At 34.0% G+C, this 7,106-nt stretch overlaps 1 long non-coding RNA gene across 1 annotated transcript; it reads right to left on the reverse strand.

Moving 5' to 3' along the window:
• Positions 1-1,755: 1,755 nt before the first annotated feature.
• Positions 1,756-4,437, reverse strand: LOC117327318. The gene is made up of 2 exons (XR_004532614.1): positions 4,128-4,437; positions 1,756-2,844 (listed from the first exon to the last, which is right to left on the reverse strand). It is a non-coding gene; the product is annotated as an uncharacterized LOC117327318 (long non-coding RNA).
• Between the last annotated feature and the right edge of the window lie 2,669 nt (positions 4,438-7,106).

The raw sequence follows: 7,106 nt of genomic DNA on the forward strand, positions 1-7,106 counted from the left end.
CGATTTGTTGTGTTGTACTGTATTCGGAGGTGTTCTGAATGACTGTCCACTCGTTTTGGTACTATGGACACGAACAACCCCACACATGTGGACTGCAGTTTTAGAGCTATTAGATTATATCTATTTTAAGTAATAAACATATACATGCCTTAATATATATACCAGCTAGGAACCGGCAAAAGATTGATATCTTTCCCGCTGTATGTGGAGCCATAGGGACTTTGAATTAGTGATATTTGATACATAATGTGGACCTTGGGAATAAAACGATCGCTTTGTTTTTTTAGTTAGATTTTTATATTTCGCTATCGTGTGAATTATATTTATTTGAATATTCTAAAACCAATTTTAATGGTATGTACATGGGGAAATATACAGTGTTCTCTATCATTTGATTTATCGAGCATATATAACAGTTTTACGGAAATGTAATAATTTTACAATATACGACTCAGAAAATGCATGATGATGTATTAAAGACACAAATTGGAATCTATTTCTAGTAGCTAGTGATGCACCTTGTCTAACACTAGCATTTTTGATTTTTAGAAAGCCTCACTATATGCCATATTTTTGTAATATTATTCACAACAATCATTTGCATTTGAAGGTTTATGCCTGAAACATGAAAATGTTTTGCCGAAACAGTTTAGCAAATTGCATGATTGAAACGAAGCCCTTGGCTAACCATGATACATCCTAACTTCCTAATTGTTAACCATCCTAATTGTTAATTATGTTATTTACTGAATTTATAGCATAGTAACTGATGTTATATTATAGTAACTGAGCTATTACGGACGTTATATGATAGTTACTGAGGTTATATGATAGTGACTGAGGTTATATGATAGTTAATGAGGTTATATGATAGTTACTGAGGTTATATGATAGTTACAGAGGTTATCTGATATTAACTGACGTTATATCTAGTTATTGACGTTATGATAGTTACGGAGGTTATATATTTACTGATGTTATATGTTACGTATTAACTGAACTTAAAAGAAAGTATCAGAGGTTATGTGTTACATATTAACTGGGCTTATAATGATATAGTTACTGATGTTATATGATAGTTACTTAGGTTATACGATAGTTACTGAGGTTATACGATAGTTATTGACGTTATAGGATAGTTATTTACGTTATATGATAGTTACGGACGTTATAGGATAGCTACTGAGGTTATATGATAATTGCTAGGTTATATGATAGTTACGGAGATTATGTGATAGTTACGGGCGTTATATGATAGCTACTGAAGTTATATGATAGTAACTGACGTTATATGATAGTTACTGACGTCATATGATAGTTATTGACGTTATATGATAGTTATTGACGTTATATGATAGTTACTGAGGTTATATGATAGTTACTGACGTTATATGATAGTTATTGACGTTATATGATAGTTACTGACGTTATATGATAGTTACTGACGTTATATGATAGTTACTGACGTTATATGATAGTTACTGACGTTATATGATAGTTACTGACGTTATATGATAGTTACTGACGTTATATGATAGTTACTGACGTTATATGATAGTTACTGACATCATATGATAGCTACTGACGTTATATGATAGTTATTGACGTTTTATGATAGTTATTGACGTTATATGACAGCTACTGACGTTATATGTTACATATTAACTAAACTTATAAGATTGTCACTCAACGTATTTTTGATTTATTGAACTTATTTTGATAAATCTTCGTCACCAGAAAAAACAAAAGATTGCGAAAGGAAAAATGAACTATTGATTTATTCACGAATGCTTCAATGGAGAGAGTAAACAACATATACGTGTATGTGTATACAGAAAACATGTACAAGGATGAAGCAAACCTGAGATTTATGTAGTTGTACTGTCGCCACGCAGTGCTCGATACAAATGTATGTTATTCGATATGAGCATCCGATACGGAAAAGTCATCCACAATATACCTACATCTTGTATTCAGTCAAGATATGAAGGGGAACGTGACGTTCTTAAGGGACCCTTTTGTGGAGTCGAACACACGAAGGTCATTTGAGTAGTATGACTTAAATGAGTGTGTCCTTTAATGATTTGAATTATTTGTAAATATCGGAAGCTTCGGTGATGGGACCAACCGACAATCCACTTCGCCCATGAAGGTGGGAATGTTCGCATACACTACTGATAACACTGTCCTACATGTACAATATCATTTCTTTTTATTTCTGGTAGCTCCTCATGATCTTTTACTTGTTTTTGAGTTTGTCACAACTGAGTTTGTCAAGTGTTCCCATTAATTGCTCCGACTTTTTCTGTTTGCTGCCAAATTATCTTTTTTCACTCATTTCAGAAGAGAAGTTGTGCTTGGAATAATTACGATAGTATGCGGTTGAACTGTATTATGTCCTCTGGTGTGCCGGATAGAATAATGCCATGGTGAAATTTATCTGTATTTTAGTGACAAGAAATGACTGTACTGAACTTATCTGAAATTTACTGAGTGTATATCAGTTCATTATTCTATATTCAGCATTTGTCTAATTTCTGCTTCTCTAGTTTCCAAGTCAGAAGCAAGCCTCGGATTAACATATTGCAGTCTTTGTGTTAAATATTCATAATCTCCCACTGATATTTTCTCATAGGTTTGAAGTTTGTTGAATAATTCGGTCATATCTCCAATTTCCTGCATTTCTCTTGGCTGAAGTGGAACATCTCGAAATAAATTTTTTAACCTTTTAAAATCTTCTTCCACAAGCTGACTGCGCAGATACTCTGCCAACGCATTGTGGGCCAAAATGGCTTCATTATTCTCTTCCATTGCCAGTTTTAATGTCATTAAATTCATTCAAACCTGGAAAAATACAAGATAGAGGTCACCGTATTTTATTGGAATATTTTCATACGCTGATATGAAAGTAATTCTCCTTTCTCGACAGCCTGTTTATAATCTCTAACATGGTCAACAGAATATGGCCACACGAACAATCAATATACAGGGTCAGCATAATATACCCACACATATTTTACAATTGGTAGGACCAATAGAAAAAAGCCATACAAACTTAACAATTTACAGGGCCAATAGAATAAAGCCACATTAATTTAACAATTTACAGGGCCAGCAGAATAAAGCCACACAATGTAAATAAATTGTAAATCAAATGATATTTATCCAGATTAAAAATCACTATTCTATTTCAATTAAACAGAATTAACTTGACCAACTGCTAATATGTATCATAGCCATCCATGTGTCTTAATTTTGACATTTAATTTGTTAAGCTACCTGTTGATTTCGATAAAACAGACATAAAAAGTATATTTCAGGAGAACAAATAAAGCTCATGTGGATCAGTCATATTACACACAATAACAGTGCCTTTATGGTCACAAGTGTCTATAGCAGGTAGTACAAACGGTTGTTTGACACGATTTTACTTTATAAAAGCATACACGTCGATTCTCTTTTGACCACTGACCTTCTGAACCCGCTATAGACACTTGTGACCATAACGGCATGTTTATTTTGTGTAATATTTCTGATCTATATAAGCTTTATTTGTTTTCCGGAAATTTGCATTTTACGCTTGTTTTGCCGAAATTAACAAATCATATATCAAAATCAAAACCCATGGATAGCCATGACACATATTAACAATTGGTCAAGTTACTTCTGTTTAATTGCAACAGAAAAGTAACTTTTAATCTGGTTAAATATCACTTGATTAACTATTTACATTAACCTTAAAAATTGACAGGACCAGTAGAATATAGCCACACCCAACTTAACAATTGACGTGGCCAGTAAGATATAACGACACAAACTTAACAATTGACAGGACCAGTAGAATATAGCCACACCCAACTTAACAATTGACGTGGCCAGTAAGATATAACGACACAAACTTAACAATAGACGGTGAAAATAATATAGCCTCACAAATGAACAGCTTAAATAGTCACAACATCCAAACAATGGACGGAGTCACAGATCAGCTGATAGTATGTATATTTAACCTCAGTTGAACAAGTTATTAACATCTATGTGCTTGGTATATTGATAAGTGAGCATTAGACGTTTGTATACAGACAGCACTAGATTGGTTACGGATGTAGTAGTCAATAAACACTTACATGTTCTTCCCTGTGTAGAACTTCCCTTCAGTAACGAAAGTAGTTTATGGCAATTCTCAGCACTCTTAAAATAGCTGTACTACGTAACTTCCGGGATGGCCTACATTGGTTTAATGTTGATTGCAATTGCGTCGATGTTTCGTTACGCACTAATGTAAAAATGGAGTTAACTGTGTCACGTGATATGCTATCATTTTGTTAATCATTTGACGTCATCAAGTGGAACTTTACACCTACTTGGAACGCATTGGCTGATTCGTTGTGTTTGATGAAAGGCGCGAGGTGTTCTGAATGACTGTCCACCCGTGTTTATCTCCTATCATATATTTGTGTACTTGTGTGGTGTTGTTATCACACACGTGTGTACTCCTATCCCCCAGATTACAGCCGATGTTGACCGGAAATGTGACGCTTTCCGAACATTATGTACTGCACTGGTACTGTTATTAATATGATAATAATGGTGACAGAGATAGGTATACCTACAGTAGACACGACCCCTGGGACACGTGTGAACTGACGTGGTGAGGCTATTAAAGTACATCTAAGTACATAAACATACACACGCGTTAATATATCAAAGTCACTTGACAATAAAGATTTTTAAATACATATACGGACCATGGATTGAAAATCTGTGCCATATATAGGCACTTGTAAGCATAAAGGCATGCTTATGTTTTGCACTATATGATTATGATACACATGAGGTAAACCTGTTCTCCTGAAACATGATTCTTTGGCATATTTTGTCAGAATTTACGAACAGCTTAACATATTAAATGACAACAGCAAAGCTAATAATAAAAGTTGTCTATTGCTAAACTTTTATGTTTACACAGTGCTTCTTCAGATAACCCTCACACCTCCTTATAGGACAAGCTCTGTTTACTCAGAACAAATGACACATTGGTGGAATTTTGTTCACATCTTCGAAGGTTTTTTTTACCTAGTTTAAATCAAATCTACTTATTCTAGTCCACTAAAACATGCGCATCACCGAATTTGAACAAATAAGTGCAATAATGAATGGGTGCACTCAAAATACACTGTAAAGTAAAAGATTGTATCTAGCGCGATCATATTTTAGCGGAATTATTTCAACGCAAAGCAACGCTAGAATAGGAAAACAGCTAAAATATGTTAGTTTACAGTATTTCAAGAGTGTTTTATTGTTTTTACTTATAAGTAAATATGAAATATATCAATTAACACCATAATATATCACAACAGTGAAACGGCTATGGTGACGCCACCACTCTTAAAGGTACTGGAATTGAAGTTAAAGGCATACAATTTGTTGATATTGAATGAATGGAAACACAAAATATTTAACCCATTTCGATCGAAGAATGCCTTTATGTCATTACAAATGAAGGACATATCCCGTGGTTCAAAAAAACCAAAAACATTACCCCCCCCCCCCCCCCCAAAAAAAAAACATACAAAAAAAAAAATTGGAGCATTTTGTCTTTCTAAATGATTGCCTAGTCTGTTCTAGATACGAAATACATAAATATACAGATGTGTTACTATGATTCACCTCAGATGACACTCAGAAAGGAAAGAAACACTCATTACAATTCCGTGAAATCCGTTATGATGACACAACACTAGTGATCATGATCGCAAAAGTGCAGCTCAATGAAAAGAGAGGTGTTGTGACAGTAATGATTTGAAATTGGATAATAAGTCCGTAGTTTTAGGGGGGGGGGGGGGGGGGGGGGGGGGAATTAAAACTAGTAAAGGAATGATGGAAGAATATTTGTGAACAGGAGCAAATAAAAGACAATTAAATCACGTGACAACAATGTTGGGTAATAAACAGTGACGAAGTGTCCTTTACGGAAAAGGGGACAAAATTGTACCCGAAATGGAAGCTGAAATGGAAGCTTGACGTTATCGTCCCAATAGGAAAGAAATGACGGAACGAATTATCAATATAAAGAATTCGACGTTAAAGCAAGAGGGTAAACTATCAGCCAAGTCGATTACTATACATAATACCACCGCGGAGAAGGTTAACGGACTTGGAGGGCGCAGGACTTGATTCAATTTTAATAATTTTTTGCATATTCAGCAATAACTAATCTATTGTTGTGTGGTGTTTATTTCAGCGAAGGATTCGCGATTTTCTCGAGCTAAGGCACATTAATGACGCGAGTGGAGATTAAGGATCGTTTTTATATATGGCTTGGTCGATGCCTCTAGAATATTTCTTTATGTGATATTTGTCTGTTGTCTTTGTCAATGCCATGAAATAGCGAAAAAAAGGGGGGCGGAGTTATGAGGGAGAACACCGAGAGGCGGTAACGGTATTTGGTGGGGTTGATTATTTGACGAAACGGACTTAGAATTACCGAAACCAGAGACATGTATATATATGTGATATACATGTCTCTGTCGAAACGGAGAAAAAAATGGGGTTTGAATTGGCATTATTTTCGGAGAAGGACCCAAATATATGTTCTTTATTGCACAACTATATCATATGTAACATATTAGGGGTTTAATTGACCGAGAAATATTTTAAATCATTTTTAATAATTCGTGTTTCGCGGCCCGATTGCCGTCTGAGTTTAATAGTTCTATATTTTAATGGAAAAAACACATATGTTTTATAATTCCAACATCCTCATTATGCAAATTCCACATGAACTTATATAATAAAAAATCAGAATAAACAATAATGAATGATTTAATATATTATCCATGGTTATACATATTACACAATTAAGAAATAGTGAATGCAGGACACATTAAAATGTGATAATTTCCATTTGTATGAGATCTTTTAAATATTAATATTACAAATGTAACGCCATTACCAGTTTATATTATTACTTTACCTTGAGGATAGGTAAGATTATGAACTATATATGATTGATTACTTAGATTCAATTTCTGTATGAAATATTTGTGTACTTTTCCATGCTGTTTTATATATATGTACTGGATAATAAAGTCAACATATTTCAA

This window comes from Pecten maximus, chromosome 5 (genome assembly GCF_902652985.1).
Source record: "Pecten maximus chromosome 5, xPecMax1.1, whole genome shotgun sequence".
NCBI lineage: Eukaryota > Metazoa > Mollusca > Bivalvia > Pectinida > Pectinidae > Pecten > Pecten maximus.